Source organism: Nipponia nippon, unplaced genomic scaffold (assembly GCF_047370975.1).
Source record: "Nipponia nippon isolate SJK-2023a ecotype South Korea unplaced genomic scaffold, ASM4737097v1 scaffold_1, whole genome shotgun sequence".
Classification (NCBI taxonomy): Eukaryota; Metazoa; Chordata; class Aves; order Pelecaniformes; family Threskiornithidae; genus Nipponia; species Nipponia nippon.
Genome location: NW_028262290.1, coordinates 156317797 through 156342674, shown reverse-complemented (window position 1 = coordinate 156342674; position 24878 = coordinate 156317797). Strand labels below are relative to the sequence as shown.

Below are 24878 nucleotides of genomic sequence, written 5' to 3'. Positions count from 1 at the left end.
AGGATTCAAGGTGTCATCAACAGCAAGCAGTATCTGGATATCTTACAGAACTGGATCAACTGAAAATTAAGCGCTAGAAAAAAGTTGGAAATTTAATATAGCAAAATAGGTCATGTGCTAACAAAGAATGAACAGGTGTTTCCACCATAAGCTAAAGGGCAATAGTAGGAAGACCTGTGTGTACAAGTCGGTGTGTGGCAAATACAAGTGTTAATGTGATGTGACTCTGAAAAATAAATGTGATCTTAGGACATATGGGAGAGAGACTTTCTGTAGTAGAAAAGTAATGAGGCTAGGTAACACACAAAGGACTGGTCAGATCTCATCTGGAGTGTTGCATATAAATTCAGCAATCTGCAGTCAAGAAAGATGAATTCAGCAGGTGCAGAGCAAATAAATGAAGACCTAAGGATTTTAGAGAATGCTTGGTTCAGTAGCCTGAAAAAATATAAACTGAGATTAAATGTGTCACTGGGAAAGGAACTATGTAGACGAAAGGAAATTTGGCAGAATAACAAGTGAATTAACCTAGGTGAGAGTAAATGCATAGATTGATATCCAGATAGCTGTTTTGGACAAATATTTTAACAGCGAGGGCAAAGAAAAAAATTGCTTTTCAAGATAGAACTTGATCAGCCAGTGAAGAGGATTTTATAATCCTGCACCTAGGTTGAGGCAATCTCAGACAGGGATACAGGCTGGGCGATGAGTGGATTGAGAGCAGCCCTGCGGAGAAAGACTTGGGGGTATTGGTGGATGAAAAACTGAATGAGCCAGCAATGCGCGCTTGCAGCCCACAAAGCCAGTCGCATCCTGGGCTGCATGAAAAATTGTGGCTGGTTGGTTGAGGGAGGTGATTCTTCCCTTCTACTCCACTCGAGAGAGACCCCACCTAGAGTACTGCATTCAGATCTGGGGTCCCCAGCATAAGAAAGACATGGTGTGAGTGGGTCCAGAGGAGGGCCACGAAGATGATTAGAGGGCTGGAGCACCTGCCGTATGAGGACAGGCTGAGAGAGCTAGGGTTGTTTAGCCTGGAGAAGAGGAGGCTCCGGGGAGACCTTATTGCAGCCTACTTAAAGGGGGCCTACGGGAAAGATGGGGAGAGACTCTTTATCAGTGAGTGTAGTGATAGGACAAGGGGTAACGGTTTTAAACTGAAAGAGGGTAGATTTAGGTAAGATATTAGGAAGAAATTCTTTACTGTGAGGGTGGTGAGACACTGGAGCAGGTTGCCCAGAGAAGCTGTGGATGCCCCATCCCTGGCAGTGTTTGAGGCCAGGCTGGATGGGGCTTTGAGCAACCTGGTCTAGTGGAAGGTGTCCCTGCCCATGGCAGGGGGGCTGGAACCAGATGATCTTTAAGGTCCCTTCCAACCCAAACCATTCTATGATTCTATAATGTAGCTCTGTGCACCAATATTAGACCAGGCTTCTCTAGAGGTCTTTTCCAAGCCCTTATCCTACTTTGTGGTAAATAGTCCCTCTCCAACCTTTTCCATCAAAGTCACTGTTCTACAGAAAATTGATTTCTGGATTTTTTGTCTTTTTACACAGAAAATGTAGTTTTCTATACAAAGTGCCCACCTTTGTGGAAAATCTCTATTTTTCATCAAAAATATGACAGAAATACAAATATTTAGTTTTTAGATAAATTTTTCCATTTGGGGCTTTTCAAAACAACCATAAATTTTGCTAAAGGGGAAAAAAGTCTCTACCAGGCTCTACTTTTTGAAGATTTTTTGTTCAGTGGAACCTTTTCTTGGTACAAAGCAGATTTTAGGCCAATTTACAAAAGCTGGATCTGGATCTTCATTTTTTTGTAATCTGGGAGTATTTGTATCAGGAACCCTGTACTGGGCTCTTGTCCAGAAACAAGGGAAAATGAAACATTAAGACTTGTACTAAAGGATGATTAAAAAAGAGATGAAAAATCCAAGCCACGCCTAGTCTTGGTAAAGGGAGAGGGGGAGAAATTGCGTTAATGTAGTCAAAAGATTGAGTGCTAATTTTGCATGATTTTAAATCTTGGAATAGAGCCAAGTAAATATATAGTAAATTTTTAGTCAGAGTAAGTTACAGCTTGAAGTTGTTTTGATTGTTAAGTTTTTGTGTCTTTAGGATAGAACGTTGTTTACATCATGGGTTTTTTTTTCGACACTTCAGGAAGAAGACTGAAACTCAGCATACTTTAGAAATTCAGAACATAATTCTGTCAAAAACCTTGAATAACCATCTGCCTAATGGGATATACATAAAGCAAGAATTTTAGAAAGAAGAGAGATGAGATTTCAGTGTAGTTATCAATATGGGGCTTCATTTCTATTGCTTAGCTCAAGTCTACACAGGAGATATGAAAGGAGAAACTTCACCTTTAGTGTAATCAAACTTTCAAACACTCTAAAATGGCTGTCTCCATTAAGAGAAAAATTCAACAGCCTAAGGTAGTAAGTGAAGCCTAATCGTCCAGTGTAATATGATCTGAATGACACTAATCAAGAATGGATTACTGAAGGTTGTATGAAGAATTTTCCCATGTAACAGGAGGGTAAAAGAAATATATGTTGACAAAACAAGCCCGTGTAGTCCACAGGAATGTTCCATAGACAAAATCAATACCACCCACTTCAGGTGCCCAAGTTAAACAGCAAAGGTCTGAAAAGCAAGAAAAGGCAGGGCAATTGCGACACAGGCTGCCAGTGTTAGTGGGTGAAGAAAGATGGGCATTTGAGTGAGCAGGCATCTATCTGCAAAATGAAATATTAGGAGCAGATGTGTGTTCTGTCCTTCTCTAGAAATGAGATGCCTTTGTCCATTCAGGATCCAGAAAGCTTTGCGAAGAGCAAAGGCCTAGTTGAGCAGAATTAATTCCTTAAAAAAAACACCCCAAACCCAAAAACCAACATTAAAGTAGGAGAAAGTAGCTATGAACCCTTGTGCCGCAGTAGACTCGGGGTTGCTGAGGACTTAATTTCCACGTCTTCCCTAGTTCAACCTAAATCAAGGCCATCATTGTGAATGAGCAGGAGTGTGCCCCGATTACCAACCCAGAGGCACACTGGGACCAGAGGAGGGTCGAGATTGTGCTGTTCTTTGTCACTTGGTGGTGGTGACAGACAAGCCACTCTTCTGTTTGGTCATCCATTTTCATGAAATATGGAGGAAAATAACATCTTTGATACTTTTCTTTGGTTGAGATGAGCTAACTGGTGTGAAAGTTGTTAGAAATAGATGAATCGAAAATGGCAGATTTGTGGCTGCATAATGGCCTGGCTTCAAGAGGAGACATGAAGGACGTCTTTGAGCAGAGAGCCTGGTAGATTGGACAGCTAGGAGTTGTAGGTTCAAACCCTCTCAGGCTTACGTGGCCCTGGAAACCCACATTTTCCACTTCCTGGGAAAGTGCATTTATTGCTGTGGTATTACACAAAAGATCATAGAATCATAGAATCATAGAATCATTTAGATTGGAAAAGACCCTTAAGATCAAGCCCAACCGTTAACCCAGCACTGCCAAGTCCACCACTAAACCATGTCCTCAAGCACCACGTCTACCCGTCTTTTAAATACCTCCAGGGATGGAGACTCAACCACTTCCCTGGGCAGCCTCTTCCAGTGCCTGACTACCCTTTCGGTGAAGAAGTTTTTCCTAATACCCAACCTAAGCGTCCCCTGGCGCAGCTTGAGGACATTTCCTCTTGTCCTATCACTCGTTACTAGGGAGAAGAGACCGATCCCCATCTCGCTACAACCTCCTTTCAGGTAGTTGTAGAGAGCAATAAGGTCTCCCCTCAGCCTCCTCTTCTCCAGACTAAACAACCCCAGCTCCCTCAGCCGCTCCTTGTAAGACTTGTTCTCTAGGCCCTTCACCAACTTTGTTGCCCTTCTTTGGACACACTCCAGCACCTCGATGTCCTTCTTGTAGTGAGGGGCCCAAAACTGAACACAGTACTCGAGGTGTGGCCTCACCAGTGCCGAGTACAGGGGCACCATCACCTCCCTGGTCCTGCTGGCCACACTATTCCTGATACAGGCCAGGATGCTATTGGCCCTCTTGGCCACCTGGGCACACTGCTGGCTCATGTTCAGGCAGCTGTCAGCCAACACCCCCAGGTCCTTTTCTGCCAGGCAGCTCTCCAGCCACTCTTCCCCAAGCCTGTAGCGTTGCATGGGGTTGCTGTGACCCAAGTGCAGGACCTGGTACTTAGCCTTGTTGAACCTCATGCAGTTGGCCCCGGCCCAACGATCCAGCCTGTCCAGGTCCCTCTGCAGGGCCTCCCTACCTTCCAGCAGATCAACACTTCCACCCAGCTTGGTGTCATCTGCAAACTTAATGAGGGTGCATTCAATCCCCTCATCCAGATCATCAATGAAGATGTTGAACAGGACCGGCCCCAGTACTGAGCCCTGGGGCACACCACTCGTGACCGGCCGCCAACTGGATTTGACTCCATTCACCACCACTCTCTGGGCTCGGCCGCCCAGCCAGTTTTTAACCCAGTGCAGAGTGCACTTACCTAAGCTGTCAGCAGCCAGCTTCTCCAGGAGAAAGAATGCTGTGGGAGACAGTGTCAAAGGCCTTACTAAAGTCCACGTAGACAACATCCACAGCCTTCCCCTCATCCACTAAGTGGGTCACCTTGTCATAGAAGGAGACCAGGTTAGTGAAACAGGATCTCCCTTTCATAAACCCATGCTGGCTGAGCCTGATCCCCTGGTTGTCCCGCACGTGCCACATAATGGCACTCAAGATGATCTGCTCCGTGACCTTTCCCGGCACCATAGTCAGGCTGACAGGCCTGTAGTTCCCCAGATCCTCCTTCCGACCCTTCTTGTAGAGGGGCGTCACATTTGCTAGCTTCCAGTCATCTGGGACCTCCCCAGTTGACCAGGACTGCTGATGAGTATTGCCAACTGTGGCTTTGAATAGATGCAGTAGAGTGCCTGTAGGCCCTAGATGCTTACATTTTGCTAGAAAAATGTATGTCTGTGGGCTGCATCTTGCCCCGTATTTCCTCAATCATTCTTCAACAAGTGCTAACTAAGGCCTGAGAATCTAACTCCAAAATCTCTTGCTCTGATTCTAGAGAGATGTGGAGTGTCCTTGCGTTTGTGTAGCTGCAGTGGATATTGAGGAAGCTCAGACTGAAATCATTGAACCCTCAAGAGAAACTGAGTATTGCCTTGTTAGCCTTAATCCTGCATTTCTGGCCCAACCTTGTTCACCTTGAGATCAATGACAGCAGTCCCATTGGCTTCAGCTGGGAACACAATCAAGCGCTTGGCTGTTAAACCATGTCAATGCTGCTCAAACCTAAAATTTCTATAAATCACATTGCTCTTTTTGAGGTGAGCACATAGCTGGCTGGGCTTTTGATCATCACAGAAATGATGGCACAGTCTCCATATAAGTATCTTATAGCAGCTATAGTGTGGGGCACCTTATATATTGAGGAATGATATGCACTAACTATATATGCCAACAATTAGCTAACCCAATCTCCCAAACTGAAATGCCAGTTCAACTTTTCCCCACTCGCAATGCTATTTCAGGTTGAAAATTTAGAAATTAATCCTAAGAGATGCAATTTCCCTGCTTTAATATATACTGTTTTTACTGGAATTGTGCAGAATGATTAGTGAGAGGCAAATGTCAAAATACCAGACAGAAACTGACTCACTAGTCATAGAATTTAATATTAAGGTCAGGCTATGGAAATACAATGGTGCTCAGTCTTTATTGCCTTGCACCTTATGTAGTGATTTACATTGGAACAAAATGACTGGAATGGATGTAATGTCCTATTTTTCCAAATTTGATGGTATTTTACATATTCCTTCCACAGTTGTTAGTGATGACACAGGGCACAAAGCAGTTAAAAGAAGACAAGAACCCAAAACAAAGGAGCAAAGGAACAAGCTCAGAATGTCCTGGAAGATGATTATGAGCAATTGTCTGCAGAGATTTTAAGGTTTGCTTTTTTTTTTTTTTTTTTGGCTGGATCGAAAATAGAGTATAGCAAGAGCACACAGTTCACGCTTTCCCTTCCTAGTCATTCCACTTTTTCCCCCTTTTTCTTAATGCATTTGCATATGCCAATTGGTAACAAACGTTTAATGTTGATGGTTTTTATCTGAAAAACAGCTTTCATCACAGAGCTTTGATTGCATGGACTGCTCTAAAGTAAATGAGCTCCAAATTACATTATGCTTGAACTAAGTCCATCTACTCACTAGAAGTATCTTAGTCCATAGTGGCACAGGAAGACATGAAAGATTGTAAGATCAAATGCTAACACCAGCTTTCAAGCAATACTAAACTTACATGTTGATGTTACTCATTTACTTCTTCTCTGTTACTGAAGCAGCCCCGAACTCACACATCCTGTAAGTCTTTGCTGCAGTTCTGTCCCTTAACTGCCAGTCATCGCCCTATGCTACTGATTTGCAGTTTGGTTGTATAATGATGATGAATTCCAGGGCTCAGATTCCAAGTGTCATCTACTCATGTTCTCACTGTTTATTGTTTTGTCATCTGGCCTTTCTGCACTGCTGTCTATCCACCTTGTACTGGCTGGACACTAGATAGCATATGGTGGTATTTCACTCTTTTTTTTCCTCAATAGCTTCTTAAGATCATTTGCCAACTCCCACTTGTCAAGCCATGATGCTAGCTTACCTGGGGAGTGCAATGTTTGATCAATATCTGGATTTCAAAATACCCAGCGGCTATGCTTTTGACCGCAGTAGCCACAGCAACTTCATTACTACTTCGTTTTGAATGTATTGCTCATAGAGGTCACTTACCTAACTGAATTTGAAACTAAGAGCCTTTCTGTTGTTTCTGAAAAGAATTATGTGTTTCTGAAAATGAATGGTATGTTTTTCTGTTTGCTTGTAGCTACTCTGAAATACAAAGGGCTTGCCATTCTGCCAAGGGCTGAGTGCGTTGATTAAGTTAATGCAGGTGGGAAGAAAGATGCAGACATGACGCTGCAGAAAGGGTGCATAAGGGAAGAATCAAATTCAAGAAGGTAGCACAAAGTTGAAGAAATAGGTGGTTGCTCATGGAATGATGAAATGCAATAAATGTTCATGGAATGATGAAGTACAGAAAGGTCTATAGGATGATACTCAACAGTGTCACTTTCTATGGAGTATGATGCCCCTGAGCCTCTTGCATTAACGCATAAGTGATGTTTCTGGCTAAGGCCTAGATATTGGTTCCATTTTCAGTTGTGGTAGGAGATACATAAACAAGAATGCCACTGTTCTTATTTTCAAAAAGAAGAATTATATACAGAGGAGGAAGCTCAATAAAAGGGATAGTCGAAGGTGAAGCTATGGCAAGCAGCAAAGAGGCTATTCAAAGATACCATATAGGAATTCAGGGCAAGTGCATCCCATTTTAGAAAGACAAAAAGAAATCCAGCATGGCTGAACAAAAGGGTAAGGGAGGTTATTAGAAGAAAGAAAGAACCTTTCAAAAGGTGAAAATGTGGCCAAATGAGGAAAACCAGAAATACCATGAAACTCCACATATTACCTGTGAAAAAGCAGAATAGGGCAGGAGACGAGCTTCCAAATGGCATCAGTACTAATAGTAAAGTCTTGCTCAAACACATCAGAAGCAGCAAGTAAGCTGGAGCTTTGCACCTCTGATCACAGTGAAGGAGTCTAGAGAGCTCACCTTGGCAGAGCCTTGCTTATAAATGATGTTTCAGGAAAATCTGTCTCTAGTCAAGATTTTGGTAGAAGTTATGGAACAAACAGACAAAAAGAACAGTAACTGCTAGATCTGACAATATTCCGAAAGGATCCTAAAGGAATTCCTAAGTGAAAGAACTGAGCTTCTAACAATTGTGTGCAATTTCTCATTCAAATCTTTGTGCAGAAGATTGGTAGTGAGTTAATATGGTACAAATTTTTAAATGGTATTCCAGGGGACATGTGTGGGTGGCATGAAGATGAATAATGAAAGATTGCTGGTGCTCTTTCTCAATACAAAGACTAGTTAGCACATGAAATTAAACTACCAAGCTACTTTTTTTCACACAATGCACAGACAATGCATAGACCTTTCCAAAGGATGCTGGGGTTCCTAAAAGTTTATACAGGTTAGACACTGAACAATTTAATGGAAGAAAAGCCTACAGAGGTTTAAATACAAAGATATTACCACTGGCTTAGGAAACACTTTGAATGCAAATCACTGGATTCTGGGAGAATGCTTATGAAAGACCAAATGGCTTTGTCCTGTTTTTACACTCTACATATTTGTTGCTTGCTGCTGTCACAGACAGGGTATTGAATTAGTATGGAAATCCTGATGGTGCTAGACTTTATGTTCCAGTAGTTTCAATAAGCAAATGTATCTTTGCTGGTTCTTCTGCAAGTAGTTAACTGGCAGAGGGCAAATTGCTTCTCCAGAATCATCCTCAGTAACCTGCAGCTGCGCAGGACCTGGGATTAGAAGCGATTCCCTGGGAGATGAACAAATGAGGCAAATAATCCCTGTTTATTTAATTCCTCTACAGCTCTACCCAAAATGTGTAAGAAGAAACTGAAAGATAAAGAAACAGAGAACAGGAAAAGGGCAGGCAGCATCAGAACTCTGCCTTTTACTTATTTTTTTTTCACATCAGTTTTAGTTTTAATTTGGTCTTTGGATTTTCATACAATTCGTGTAAATGTATACACATTAGTAAACACCTTGTTTATTAGTTTAACGTGCACATTTATTTCTTGTTGACAGGCAAGATTATTAATGATTTTTTATGAGAATGTATTTGCCATTTTAAGTTTTCTTAAGCACTTTTTGGTGTCCACTTAACTGTAAGGAAATGGAAAGCTGAAATCATATCAACTTCAAAAGATTTTATTAAAGAGCAGGAACAGCAACTAGCAATATGCATTAGCCAAGTCCATGGTACACTGTGTTCCCAAACTAGCAAGCACAGAAAGATCCATTTAGATTGATATTTTGTTTGGCAAATAAATTGATTCATACATCACTTATTCCATAAATTAATCAGGTACAACATACCTCATACAGTCTAGGAGTCCCCTCATCCTTGAAGTTTAAAGTAATATTCATAACAGGAACTCCAAAGACTTGCAACATATCAGGAATGACCCACAGTATTTCACTACTTCCAAAACAAAATTTGCATTAGCAATCAGTAGACAGTAGTCTGCAGCATGGCTTGCCTGTGTCAGAGGTAGAACTGAAAGATCTTCCAAGATGCTCTTTATTAGCTCTTGGCAGCATAAATATGATATTCCTCTGGTATAGCGTGTTCTCCTAAGCCAAACAAATGCAAGGAATGTCCATTTAACACAATGCCTTACACAGGCTGAACATTACAGCGTGATGGAACAAAAAGTAGTCAGAATGTAAAGAAAAAAGACAATATACATCTCTAAAGGAAAACCAATATACTGTTTTGCAAAGGGACAGAATAATAAATGTACATGAGGAAGCAAAGAATGATACTGTGGGGCATAATGCTACAGGCAAAAACACACTTGGGAGAAACAGGTTGCTTCCCAGCTCAAGTATAGAGCACACAAAGGAGGAATGTCTTTTGCAGGTACTGTTAGGACTGAAAAGCCTCTGGCTCAAGAGCATGGGTGTGTATAGAATCATAGAATCATTAAGGTTGTAAAAGACCCTTAAGATCATTGAGTCCAACCGTTAACATATCACTGCCAAGTCCACCACTAAACCATGTCCCTAAGCACCACATCTACACATCTTTTAAATACCTCCAGGGATGTCGACTCAACCACTTCCCTGGGCAGCCTGTTCCAGTGCTTGACTGCCCTTTCAGTGAAAAAGTTTTTCCTAATATCCAACCTAAACTTCCCCTGGCGCAGCTTGAGGCTATTTCCTCACATCCACAGAGATTGTCTCCTGAAGGGGAACTATCCTCGTCTGAATGTCATTAGTGATTTAGGATAATCTGTGAACGTCATCCTCAGAAAGCTTCTTGTTGTTACCAATAAATGAGAAGTAACTGATTTAAGCACCACCAACTAGTTATTTGGGAAAATGTAGTTTTCTACAGTGATCTGTAAGTAACTTGATAGAAAAAACCAATTGCTTCCTTATTAGTATGGGAACATGGGATACTTCTTCACAGACTTTACCATCGCTCACAAGTTTGAGCTGGTATGGCTACTGCAGCAAAGTAGGTGTGAGGTCTTTTGGAAAAAACTCTGTGCACACAGAAAGGACTATTTACTTCCTTGAATCTCATTAGGCATGTAGGGATATGGCACTAACTGCTGTAGAAACACTGTATGTCAGGGCCATCTTAAGATACAGGATAGGATGTTGTTTAATGGTCATTTTAAAATCTTCATTATGACAGTATGGCTGGCTTTGATTGTATTATTTCTAAAGACTATCCAGATCTCTCTCTCAGTTAGTTTTCTTTTTATAAATCAAGAAAAATCTGGCAGAGGCTAAGTTTTAAAAATATCATCCAAAGAATGGCTAAAAGGAAAGTTTTAAAAGGAAACAGTCCTATAAGCCCCAACACCCGTTGCTAGTGGACAAAAGAAAAATGTGTGTCAGAAAATTCTGGGCTCAATCCTCGTCCTTGCAGACTGCCCTGGTGAGAAGAGTTGCCAGCTCCTGTTCATGTTCCTGGAAGACTGTGATTTCCAAAAGCATGTGTCAATGTGTTTCTAGACTTTGGCTATGATTTTAGGATCCTATCCTAAAAATGTGCTCTAAGGTGAAGACTAAGCAGCCTTAACACCACAAGGCTGGATTGAGTCCCAATACAAATGCTGAAACTGTTTAGTTAACTCCAAATATTTATACTTATAAAATGTATTTCAGTAACAAGCTGTGTATTATTTAGTAAAGTTTTCTCTGGAATTACCCAGAAACAAAAATATAAATTAATTTCCTGCAAGGTCAGTATTGCTAAGATGAATACATATCCTTGTTTATTATTACTGTTCCAAACTGCTTCATTCCTCTATAATAACTTTCTCTGAAAGATAAATCTAATTTCCAAATCCTTCCTACTGAATTATAAACAAATCAGATAAACAGCTATAAACCAGTTCCATCCACAAACAGAAGATGGAGAATTTATCCCCAAGATTTTAAACCGTATAATTGGGTATCTTGTCAAAGAAAATTAAATACATTTCTGAATGCTAGCATGGGTCTTTGTTTCCAATTCCTCATTCCAGATGAAGTGAAATAGCCCAGATATTCTGTTTGAAGGCTTTGGTATCGATGCTTGATTATGGGACCAAATATTAGCCACTGGATAGCTTTCATGCCTTTCTACATGATCTGCACTCACCTACTTCACATAAAGTTATGACAGAATGCGTATTGCAAAATTTTCATTTTAGCAATTTGCTCTATAGTGCTCCAGCTATTTAATTCATACAAAAAAGGCACTCCTTTAAAACATTTTATTTGTCTAAAAATAAGTCTGACTATAAAGTGACAAAGTTCAGGTTCTCTTTTGTGCTTCCATGTGCAATATATCTCATAAGAAAGTTTAGGAAGTGCCTCCAAATTGGTACTGAATACAGTGGGCACTCTGTAGGGAGTGCCTACCAGAGTAGAAGATAGCAGTTGTAGGAGAATTTGTTTTTTACTTTGATCTCTGATCCTCCTCTTTAGCTGTTTGGTTTGCTTCTTGACCTCTCTCCAGTCATATACCTATGCATAGACTTCTGCGATGCCAAAAGTTTTGATCAAGTCATTCTAATTTCTAAATACCTCCAATGCAACTTCTTCTATTACATCAAATACAAGCATTCATACCACTTACAGAGCTCTGTAAAGCTCTTTGTTCTTCTAGTTGTACCTACTCATACCGAGTCAAACCGTGCTGCACCAGTTTTCTTTGTCCCCAGTTACAAACATCTCTCTGGTGGTTTCTCAAACACATGCATTGCTTTTTCCTGTCCCTATCCATTAATCAGTAGTATTATGGAGTAATAACAATCTCTCGCTAGTGCCTATGAAGTGAACACAGGGAACTGTCACATCTCAGAAGAACTGCAACAGCCCACACTATGAGTGGGGACAGCCCAAACCAACCTCTAGAAAATGCTGAAGAGAGATCCATGACCTAAGGCTTCTCTGTCACTCTAGCGTGTGCGCTGGAGCTCAGGGTCTCAGGCACGCACTTCATCGCTTCAACCTCCCTTGAGTAGAGTCCACTCAGAGAAAGAATTATCATTTTGCTCCAGAGCCTTGCAATTAAGAGTATCCAATCAGTGTGCAGAGTTCTTCTTTACCTAATGGGGCTTAAGCTCATCTCTCAGAAAGTTTGTTCTGCGGGGGAGCACTTGTCATTTCTCATGTTGAAGTTGTACCTCTGTGTGTGGCATTCACAAGACCCCAGCCAGCCCAAACAAGCAGTGAAGCTGAAGTTTCTCAGAGAGATGACATGGCTTTCCTGAGGTCAGTCCACGGGCCAGAGGCTGAATTCCACTCTCCTGAGCCCAAAGGCAGCATTTGGTCTCCTAGGCTGCAGGAAATGAAGAGATGCTCTTCTTAAAATTTTGTTGAGATTAAATTGTGGCATCTGCTCAAAATACTGAGGAAAGCCTGAACAAATATAGTTATTGCATTCCGAAGCAAACCAGTAGGGCAGGAAACATGCAATTCTTCTCTTTTGTGTTTATTCCAATTGCTAATTAAATGAAAAGTAAACTTTCTTTTAGCAGTTTCCAAAGTGAGATTGTACTCTCTCTCATTTACTGTCTTTTATTTCTTTAGTTCATTGTATATGCCTAGGCACACATGTGAATGAACTTGGTATGTAAGATATCCTCCATTTCCCACCCCAGCTAGTAGAATATCTTCCACCACTTCCTGCCCCCAAATGCATAAAGATATGAAAAAAAGCTGTATTAAAATAACTTGATGAAAAAGATGGTATAAACTTGTTGAAATACTGTGTCAGCATAATTTTGATTAAGGTTATTTCAGTTTCACATCAGATGACCTCAAAATAGTAATAAAAATGGTTTTCGCCGTTCAATTTCGAGAGTATCACGCTGAAATTTTCATTTTAGGCATATATTTGTATACACATTCTTTGTAATATTTTTATTTGCTGAACATGGAGAGCAACATCTGTTCAGTTATAGCCTGTAAAGCATGTGTCAGCTGGAGTCTTGGCCTTTTAAGTAAGAAAACTACTCATCTCTCATGAACTCCCATACTAAGATTTAAGATGAAGGAGTTTATCTGGCTGCAAATTTGAAGCCCTGTCTTAAAAGTGGTCTGCAAAAAATTGTATCTGGTTTCCTAAGGCTGTGAGCCCTTTGTGATCATACTGCTGATATGTGTCTGCTATCTACCATTTGTAAAAAATGGGGATTTGGGTAGAAGATTGTTTGAGGGTTTTGTTTCACTTTTTTTTCCCCTGTAACTTAAAAAGCCCCGTAAATATTGTGTTTTGTTGGATCATTATTTTGAGAAAATGAAGATGTTTGTTGTAATCTATTAATACCTTTTTTCAAATCTGATGAATGCTGAATATTTTTTAAAGGGTTAGTTCAGTTCCTGAAGTTAAGTAATGAATAATAAAGAGCCATGAAAACCCAGAACATTTTTGTTAGCGTAAGAGAAAATCCCTTCTATTCTGAATAGCTCTAGTTTCACTGCCTTTGGTCTTGGGATGTCACTTCTGACTTAGGATATGTAACTATTCTACTAATCTTTCCAGACAGACTAGAGTCTGCCCATATTAGAATAAAAGGGATATTGCTTTTTTTTTTTATTTGCAGCTTCATTAAATCCCATATACTATAGAGAGAGGAAATTGTATTTTAGCTTGCATTATCTAGCAGAGCAAACCTACCGGAAGAGCAGAGGTTTTCCATAAGCATCTAATGTGATTGATTCAATTGCTTAAAAACTTGCTATGAAACCAGCAACTAGATTTTCCAGAGTATAAAACTTTTATTCTAGGGAAAAGTATAGGCTCCTAGAAGTTTAAAATCTAAATAGGATCAACCACAAAAAAAGTAATTGCAGGACCAATGGAAGAGAACAAGTTTTTTTAGGATTTGTGTTTAGCTTTAAGTGAGAACATTAGTGCAGGGAACTCATATGGAAGAAAAATCTTGAGGGAGGAGTGCATTCATCAGTGCCTAATAAGGTCAAGTTCCCACTGACGTTTTTCCCATGGTTAGAACATTTCTAACATTTCTGTCTTCCATGAATTCTCTTCTTTCTAGCAAGGCCTGAACTACTACCGCATTCTTCTCCTATGTGGGGATTGATAGACTGGTGGAATTTTTCCCTTTTTGATTCAGCTATTTTCATAAAATTTCTGTCAACTTAATGTCTATCTTTCCATAGTAACTAAGGTGGCATGACTTTTGGGAGGTTGTACTTGAATGCAAAACACTCTGTCCTCAGTATACTATAGTGCATATAAAAGTCCACTGTAAACAAAGAAGAAATGGAATTAACCAAAAATATTTTACTGGATATCACCTTTTTTAAGCGAGAGAACTGATTTATACTGCTCTAAGAGTACATGTCCTCAGCTTTAGCTTTATTTTAAGCATCTGCCTTATCCTAATGACAATGATAATCACTCAAAATCTGTATAGCCTTTGCTTTCAGAGCTCAGCTGATAGTTCGGGTAGGCCCATCCCTCTGCTTTCATAGATGAGAGACTGAGACACAAACAGATTAAACGACAAAAGAATAAACTAGTAAAATAACAATAAAAGAAAAAAGCCGTTGTGTGGAAAATAGAGGGCAAGTACAAAACTGTGATCCCCAAAACTCTGTTTAGCCATTGCTTACTGTTGGAGGAATCAAAACCTCACAGATGCTGCATTCTTGATTATGAGCTTCCCTGTGCACGATGCTTTGCTTCTGCAAATGTCCTGTAGGACCTCAGGTCTAACAGAGGTAAGTAGCTTGTGGAGAGATTGTCCCAAAGGCCATTCCAGATTCACAAACTAGACATATCTTCATCTGTTGCCCCTGTGTTTGGGAACCTGAAAAAAAAACCAGTAAATTAATCACTTTTGTCTGCTCTTTCTTTTAAAGCACAACCGGAAGCTCCCCCTTTTATTCAGCAGTTTAGCATTTTCAAAAGACAGTCCTGAGATCCAAAATGCTGCTTATGCATTTTGCCTGTACACTGCTTATGTGTTTTACCTAAACAGCTCTCAGCTGGGATGCATTAGCAGTGCTCGGGGCAGTGGCTGAAACACAGGACTCCCTCCCCCCAGCTGTTAGCCTGCCATGGCAGACTCACATTTAGGGACTTTGTCTCTTACCCCATGAACATTACCTTTATGCAAAGCAGTAGAGCTTCACTAGGGGGACAAAGATTTCCCAGGCCCTACAATAGCTGATAGTTGCTGATTAGGGCACTTCCAGAGTTGAGAGAGAGAGAGCAGCGGAAGGAACTAAATCTGGATCTCAGAGAGAACAATATCAGTGAGCACGATAACAGCTGTAAAAATCATTCATATTGCCCAAACAATTTTTAAAGAGTTTTGGCACATCAGGTGATAGAGCTAGCTGGACTATTTCTGTCTTAAGAGAGGCACCTCTCTGTAACCCTGAGCAAGGACCTAGCATGAGGTAGAATTCAAAATATGCTCGCTGTAGCCTGTTGACCGTTCCAGGCAGCCCCCCTGCTTCACGTGTTGCCAGTTAACAATCCTGTTTGTGCCTTCTTTGTGCATTGGAGAGAGCTAGAACCTATCTTTGTGTTATTGACTCCTGCTTTGGAGACCAGCAACTTATGAGTTGGGCATTGCAAGGCTCAGCATCAGGCTATCAGAGCCTTTCCTGCAACCGAAACCCAAATGACGTCTTCAGAGTTACATAGGATGTCTGTGCTGAAGGAGGAAATTGAACATCTGTCTCCCAAATTCCGCATCAATACCAAGCTTTTCTTCTTTTTCTTGATCTCTTGTTCAGAGGCAGAAGAACTCCCTGGAACATCACACATTGCTCTAATATTCAAGCAGAACTGGAAGCCTTCTGGCTGTCAGTCATAGCACTGTCTTCTGTGGCCTTGAAGAGAGTATATTTGTTTGGGTTTTTTAACTGACAAAAAATAGTATTAGTAAAAGATAGTTTATTATCTATAGTGTTTATATTTTTCACCATGTTTCTGTTTTTCACATAATTTTGAATATAAATATTCACATGGAAAATATTTTGGCTTCGGTACAATCATCATATTGCCACCCAGAACCTGGAATTCCATTGCAATTGATACTTCCTTTTTTTTTCCTCCAGTGATATACTATGCTTCTTTTGAGAAGAATAAAGACCAGAGTGCATCTTGGAAATTGTAATTCAACAAAGTAACCTCACTTACGGAAAAGAAAGAAAGCAAAATTTGCTTGAAATGCGTTTCCCCGGCAACTCTGTGTTGGCTTTTCCAAGTGGAATCCTACCCCCACCCTCAAATTACTTTGTCAGTGGAAAAAGTATTTTCTGACCAGTGCTAGTAACCATCTACTAAGTAGCTTATTTAAGAATGGGATAGATATCTTTATTTAAAGACAGGTGTTGATCTGATCAGATGTGGGGTTTTTTAAATAAATGCTGTAGGTGAACTGAGACTTGGTGAAGGAATTGCACAGAGAATCTTAGGCACCTCTGTAGGAAGCCAGACTATCTCGTAATAACAGTCTATTCTTGTTTTAAAACATGAACTTGATTTTTAGTTATCATTGTGCTACCATTAATATTCTTAAAGTGCTCACAAAAATACATGGGAAGAAGACAGGACAAGAAGAGCTAGTCTTCCATGTAATCGTTTAAATAAAAACAACCAGATTTTCAGAACTGCTGAGCTCTCACCAGCTGTTTTGGTGTAAGGTGCTTCATTTGCTGTGACGTGGAAGCCTTAAATATTTAGGAAGCATTACTAGTGGTTTGCAAATCCTGCCAAACATTTGCAGAAAGATTCGGCAGAGTTCTAAAGTTAATAACGAGCTGTTGTGTTACTATAGCACCTGGAGACCTCCCGTGATAGCCCTAGCCCTGGGCTCCGTGCTGTTGGGCGTTGTTCAGACACGTACTTGCAAGAACTGTGGGCAAAAAGAAATGAAGTGACTTCTCCAAGATCACACAGCAAGTAGGCACTCTCTACATATATCTGTCAATACTGAGGGTAGGGGTTGGGGCTGTGGTTTTGCTGCTCAGAAGCAGTAGTCCCTGAAATGGCTGTGCACGGAGTGTGCTCTGTCTCCTGCCCGCGTGGCTGCCTGGCAGAGAGCCTGGAGCCAGCCCGGGGCTGTGCCTGCCCACGGACCCCGCCAGTGGGCCCGAGGTGCTCCTGCTGTGCCTGCCTGTCCGGCTGGGCAATGCAGAGGTAACCATACACATCACACTGCACAAACGAGCTTATTACAAAGAGCAGAAACAAGCTACAAGCTCAATTTTGGTCCCACCCTATGCCTCAGTATTACAAAGTTATCTAATTAGCACTGTGCAACTGGTTGCAATTATAGTTTTGAAATATTTTCTAAGCCAGTTAATGCAGCTATGTGGATCGGTGGCCCCAAACCTCTCTCGTTTTAGGAATTTTATTCCCTTTAAAAACATAAACCAACGAACTTGAACTGTCACTTTGGTCTGTTGTTCTCTAAGCCCTGGATCCAAGTTCTGCTGGATCTCAGGGCACAGTAAAGATGAGTCACATGCTCAGCACATGTTAGAACAAAAACATCTGAGCATTCTGATTTTTTCTGTATGCTATCAAGCTCTAAAAAGCTGGGAAAAATCCAGTCAATTTGAGATGCTTGGAAGTATTCGCCTTCTAAAAAGTCGTTATTTGTATGTGTAGAAGTCAAGAAAAGCTGGGGGAAAAAAGCGGGAACGTTCGGAGTTACAGCATTTGTCTTCCCAAGTCACCATTATGTGTGATGGAGCCCTGCTTTCCTGGAGATGGCTGAACACCTGCCTGCCAGTGGAAGTAGTGAATGAATTCCTTCTTTTGCTTTGCTTGTGTGTGCAGCTTTTGCTTTACCTGTTAAACTGTCTTTATCTCAACCCAGGAGTTTTCTCACTTTTACTCTTCTGATTCTGTCCCCCACCCCACTGGGGGGGAGTGAGAGAGTGGCTGTGTGGGGAGGGGAGGGGCAGGGACAAAGAGGAGAGGAGAGGAGAGGAGAGGAGAGGAGAGGAGAGGAGAGGAGAGGAGAGGAGAGGAGAGGAGAGGAGAGGAGAGGAGAGGAGAGGAGAGGAGAGGAGGGGAGAGGAGGGGAGGGGAGGGGAGGGGAGGGGAGGGGAGGGGAGGGGAGGGGAGGGGAGGGGAGGGGAGGGGAGAGGAGGGAGCTTGGTCAAAAGAAATGATGCACTAAAGCCACAAAACCAAGCATTCGAAAGTTTCGGAACACAAGACTTAAGATTGCCTGTAACTTTCTTTTGGCTTTCTGGTTTGTGCATTACAATTCAGACCTTCATTACATGATCATATTTTTCCCCCAGTATTTCTGCCTCATTCAGTGCATGGATATGTAATATTTCCTTTTATTTTTATTCAGTATGTGACCTCAGGGATCTTACTTAATTCATGCTATCCAAACCCTCCTCAGAACAGATATTTGTCAATTTTCTCAATGGCTGTTCTGATGTGCTCAGTTTCAGAGTATTTGGGTACTTCACATATGTAATGGATTAATTTTCACAGCACCCAGCTGAAGTGCTACGTTATTATCAGCTCTTTGTAGGGACTTAGAGATGAAGGTCAAAAGCTAACTACCTAATTTTGTGTTCCAAGCTGAAATGCTTGGAGCCTAATTGCTTAGGACTTCCTACAGTACTTTCTAGCAACCTACAAACTGCAATTTTAAGAAACTTTGGTGAGAGTGCTTCAGACAGTCCCAAAGAAATCAACATCGAATGCCAGACATGCTCTGAGAAAGTCATCTATCCCACTACCTTTCTACCATCCTGCAAGGGCTTTCCAGCCTTACCCCCTCATCTCCACACTGCACGCCCTGTGACCTGCCACGCAGCCTGGCATAGCCAGCACAGCCTCCTGCCTTTGATCAACCAGACTTTTGTAGCAGAAAGAGAGGGAAGCCAGACTGAACTTCAGCCTCTGTGATGCTGCTTGTTTCCACTGTACCTCCAAGGGCCTGTCTGCCCCTACAGACTACTACTGGAGGGGGACAAGCCTTTTCCTTCATGGCCTCAGCTCTTCTGAAGGACAGCATGTGGAGGACTCCTCTGACATCCCAGGCCTTCAGGCCAGGCCTACCAACATGACCCATGTACATCATCCTCTAGGGACCGGATGCTACTTCCTGTAGGATGCCTCCATGCCTGGCTAAAGCCAACAAAAGCACATCAGCACCTCACCTGGTCCCTCGGTGACAGCAGTCAGGCAGCCTTCCATGGGTTTTTGTGGATGCGGGGTTGTATAGCTGGGAGATGAGCCGTTATTACACTAGCCAGAACAGAACACTTCTGACCTCCTCAGTCACAAGTGACTGCAGGAAAAGAAGCCCTCATAACCACCTTTAAGTATTGATGCTTCGCTGCTAGCAGGAAGCCACTTTCCTCTGTTACAAAAGGCAACAAAACAGATAACCACCAAGTCCTAGCTCAAGCCTCCCTTTCTTTGTAGTTCATCCTTCAGCACAAAACAATGGCTTGTTTCCTCCCATAAAACTGAACTGGGTAGCAAAGACAAGGCAACCCACTCTCAAATAGGAAAACAGCAAATGAACTACAGCACATCCACACCTCCAGCATGCAGCAGCCTTTCCGCTGCTGGCACCCTTGCCCACCAGGTTGTTGCAAAAACACAAACTCTTGATTGTCCTCATCATTCAGCTTACACTGCTCTGGTGTCAGAGGTGGCATAAGGAAGGTCTGGGAAGGTCTTTTGGCTAAAATGTTCCTGTGATAAATATAATGAAGGGTCTCTAAGTGATTCGTAGACCTTGTTGTCTCATCAGAATGTAAGCAGTGAAATGGACAAGAAACCAACATATACTTCATATAAAGAGAGGGTCTTTCCCTGTGTAGCATAGTGAGCTGGAGAAGTCCCAAGACAGAGCTATCTGTGATAACAATTTTAAGAAGAGCAAGAGAAAAGAAGTTTGTGGGTGGAGATTTAAAAAAGGAATGAGACCAGACCCGAAGCAAAGGCAGAGATTCTCACCCTTTTGTCTGTGTCCGTAGAGCATTGCAGTCACCACTGGTGCGTGGGCAAGGGCTCCCACACCAGCGTGGGAGGGAGATGGGTCTGGGTGGGCGGTGAAGGCCATGCACTGCTGTGCTGCTGTGCCGCATACTGGTAACGTAAAGTCTGGGAGATGGGAGCTTAAGAAAACAGATCAGGAATGACAGAAGCATGTGGATATTTTGTATCCAAGCAAAGATCACTCCTATTATGCTTTTCCTGCTGCTTTCTGTTAAAGCATGTCACAGCTACCTGGAGAGGCACTCATGGAAACAGGAGGGCAGGAGGCAGGGAGAGAGGACAGGAGGAGGCAAAGGTGAGAGGGAAGAGGAAGGGCGGGGAGGGAGGGAGGAAGGGAATTCAAGCAAACAACAAATGGGGTGAAATGTGTAAGTATAAGGAACAAAATAGTGAGGGAATAACCATCACGGTGATCTTACAGTTGCATCCTGAGCATGGAGATGCTTGACTACAGAGTGGGTTCTGCCTGCTTGGAGGCTCCAGCCTCAGCGCCCTCCCACTAATGCCACAAAGGGCTTGTGAAAACCACAGGGGAGGACAGGCGTACATGTTGCTGCCATGAGCTGCCACTCTGTGCGGGATGAGTGAGCTCTCTTGGCGCCATTTGTTAGTCCAGCAATAATGAGAGTTCAGTATTAGGTTTTTCAGTGAGATTTAGGTCTCCTGGACCTTCACCATAACACCTGTGCACATCACACCTATGCACATGTTGTATTTTTTATCTTTTGAAAGCTTGATTTTTCAACCATTACATTACTTAAGTTAATTTTGGATGTCATTTCAATTTGCGAAAACGGTAAAATAACATCAGGATATATCCTACAGGTAGATATCCTCTTAATATTATTGAAGTGTTTGTCATGGAGTTCAGCATTCTCTTCTGGCATGCATTGAGGATTCCAGGTTTTGCTAACTATGTATCATTTTTATATTATGCCCTGAACATTTTTCCCTCTATTTCTTCTGTTTCCTCCTGTGCTTCATACAGACTCTCTCTCCCCCTCTCTCCCATGCCATTACTTCCATACAATAAGTATGTTGAGAGAACAGCAAAACCTTAATATTTTCAGCACCATCAAGAGAAAAGAGCAATTGTGAGGAAAGAACAGCTCAAGCTGGGCAGGCATGGATTGCAGCATACTGAGTACAAATAAAATCTCAGGAGAGTTACCTAGCTGTTAAATACTAGCAAGTTTCTATTGCCAAGTGATTTTTCAGAACTTTGCAACATATGCAAATTTTGGAAGATTTACTTAGGAATAAAGCCTGGACAATCCTCCAAACCAAAGAGGTCCCCTAATTTCTCAGTGGAATGATTGTTTTAATGTGCAGTTGTTATAAGCAACACCCCCCACCCTTGCCATGCCTGTCAGTGTTTAAGAGGCATTTGGACATGTCCTTAACAACATGCTTTAACTTTTGGTCAGCCCTGAGGTAGTCAGGCAGTTGGACTACATGATTGTTGTAGGTCCCTTCCAACTGAAATAGTCCAGTCTATTCTATTCTATTCTGTTCTGTTCTGTTCTGTTCTATTCTATAAAACATTGTAGGCAACCTCAAACAGACCCTTAAATGGAAAATGCTGGTCAACATTAATCAACTCCGAGTCCATTAATTTCTGCCAGAATAGCTATATAGAAAAAATGTTTAGTAATGCTGCTTTAGCCTTATTATCATGACACTGATGGGCTTTTAGCAAGCAAACCAGTTCATTTGCAGTATATTTGCACTTTTTATTTAACAGTTAATAATTGCAGATGTGTATGACACCGAAAGTGCTGAAACTCTTAGAGTGTTACAAAACAATAGCGAGTGAGTTTTATCTGCTTTCTATGTACTCCTGTTTCATTTGAAATTGGTGAGTTACAGAAAACTGAAAACAGTAAGTACCTTTTTGAGGAAGAATTAAATGAAACAAAAAAATTGCAGTCTAGATGTTAAGAGCTTTACAGTTAAGCATAAATTTATTCCATAAATGATTAAACATGCTCAGTACCTTTTGAACACTACAGTGGTGAACCCAGATTAGATGGCGGCTCTAAATAGGAGCAAAATAAGGCTTTCTGTATTGAATCTGGAAAACCAACATCGCTAAAGCCTTCAAGAAAGCAGGTGTTTTCCTGTTGCAAGGGTATTGCACAGAGCACTCTCCTGTGTTTTCACTGTGTTCTGGTTTGATCTCTAGCTGATACTTTCTGGGTTTCAAACCATTGTCACCAAATCTGCGCAGTGCCAATGAGCTCAGTGAGGTTGCCAAGCACACAACATCTTTAGTCAGTAAAAAAATCTGTACTGAATATTTCTATCCTTTATGAACAGAGAATAATAATCTTTCTAAAATTATTTAAAACTTCCCAGAGACCTCTACAGTAGAGATAAGCTTAGCTAATTAATTTTGTAAAAGCTTGAAATTATGCACAATTATTTCATTCTTTTCAAATTCTATGATTTAAAATTTGTTTTATAAACCTATTTAATTCACATAACCTCCTCTCCAATTTTTTTAGTTGTAATTAAATTCAGTGGAACATTTCCATAAAGGTTGCTGTGCTAATTCCTGAAAATTCCTTGTTAATTTACTTTGAGGAAGTAAAAATGCTTTTTAACATATATTAAGTCTACAAAACCATGGCCTTAAATGACTGACTTCAAGCACATTCTTATGGAGGGATAATGCATTTCTAATTTATCACTGTAAGACTGTCAGTCTGACCAGTGTTATTCTTGTAATCCACTTCCTTTACCCTTTCCACCTCTACATTAACCCTGAATACATATGTATGCCTGGTGGATGGTTTTGCTTATTTGTTTTAAGCTGATGGAATAGTTGTAAATATATACAGAAGAAAAAAAAATGTGTCTGCAGTGTGGTGGCAGAACACAGATGCAACAAATAAGAAGTGGTGCTATTTGTAAGCACTTTCTCCAGCTCCAGGTGCAAACCAGCAGGACTTCAAGCACTTTCTCTCACTATCTGTCCCAGTCCTGAGCCCTGGAGTCAGAGTGCAATCGGGGGTGGAAGAGGAGGAGGATGCAGAGGAGCAGGACCACATGTACACAGTGTCAGTGTGAAGTGGATGCTTCCTGTGAAAGCCAGCATCCCCCCTGCTTTTTATGTCAACATGGCAAGCCAAGACTTCAGTCTTCATCATTGGCCTAGTAATACCAAAAAGCAGAGCTCAAGTGGTGGACTCAAGTATTGAGTGAAATGATGACTTTTATGAAAGACTACAAATTATTTTAAAGCACTTTCTGGAGTTCAAGAATGAGCCAAGGTATTTGTACAGACTCAGCTAATGTGTTTTGTTTTTTCCCCTAAGTGAAGGTTTATATGAAGACATCTGTTAGCTGGCCCTAAAATTTTGCGCACATAGCCTGTCTGAAAACAAAAAAAGGGGTGTAGGAAGAAGACAAGCTGGCAAAAGGGGAATTAAATAGATATCCTGAAGTAATATGAGAAGGTTTTGTTGCAAGACTCATTTTCACAACTTCAAGCTATAGTAATCCTTCTCAAAAAAAAAAAAAAAGAAAAAGAACAGAACTGATTTGCTGGATTGCTGACTGCTAGAGGTTATTGGTTGCTGCTTCATTAGTTGCATACTATCTCTTGACTGCCATTTTGTATAGAGCAAAAAACATTTTCAGATGCTCTGAATTATTAATGTGGAATATATCAAGAAATTTCTGCAAAATCTCAGGGTTGCACTGTGATGCTATAAAAGAAGTTGATGCAGCTGAGCTTTACTGTCCTGTGTAAATTCACAGCTACAAGATGTTTGTTTAACTACTTTTCTGCAGCACAGTCATCATTATGTTTCATCTGCAATGTTAAATCATGAAGAGTCCAACAACAGTCTGAAAACATCTTAGCTAAGGGAGAATTATGTTCGTCTGTAGCTAAGGTCAGCATTGGATGATATTTTCCACATGAGCCATTTATTAACTAGAAAATATGCTTTTGAATAACCCCAAACCACTTGTAATTGCAGACTGAATTCAGAGAAAAGTTGTTAATGAAAATTATTATTCATTATACACTTATTGCATACTATAAAAAGTTATTAATAACTTATTTTTTATTTATTTAGAGCTAATCTGATCAAAACAGTGAAAGAGAAGTCATCAGTCAGATTCGCAAAATGCTGGAAGAGGTTGTATCCTTTGATACAGCAATTAGGCTTTTACCCAAGGAATGGAGACCATACATCAAATTCTCCTTTCGCCTTAAGACATCTGCATCCACTGCTCCCGCTTTCCAAGCATCTCACTCCCCTGTTGATAGTCTACCACTAACTATAAAATACTAATCATAGAAATGAAGTCACTGAAGCATGACTGCACACAGAAAGGGGCAACAGCCGACCTATAAAGTCACTCTTTGTCTCAGTGACAATATTGGTATTTTATACTTCATATAGAGCAGGGCAGGAACATGGCGAGGAATGTGGAAATGTTTTAAAAAGAGCAGAGAAGTCAACCTTAGGGCCCTAACCAAGTGCGATGACCTGCCTCCAGTTTTACAGAGGCTAATGTCACACTCATCCTTTCATTACATCACAGTTGAGGATGTGCCTGATATTCAAATGAAACATTTTGTTGATGGACAGATGAAAATATTTAGCTTAAATTTTTCATATTAAGGAAAGAAAAAACATATTTTTTTGCCTTTTTTCCCCAC

The 24878-nt window shown here is 41.1% G+C and overlaps 1 long non-coding RNA gene across 1 annotated transcript in view; it reads left to right on the top strand.

Annotated features, from left to right (window-relative positions):
- Positions 1-24878, top strand: part of LOC148057681 (uncharacterized) — a 54214-nt gene that overhangs the window by 6298 nt on the left and 23038 nt on the right. Inside the window, exon 2 of the long non-coding RNA XR_015698516.1 lies at positions 5846-5971. This is a non-coding gene — a long non-coding RNA (uncharacterized LOC148057681). The remainder of the gene's footprint in view (positions 1-5845; positions 5972-24878) is intronic.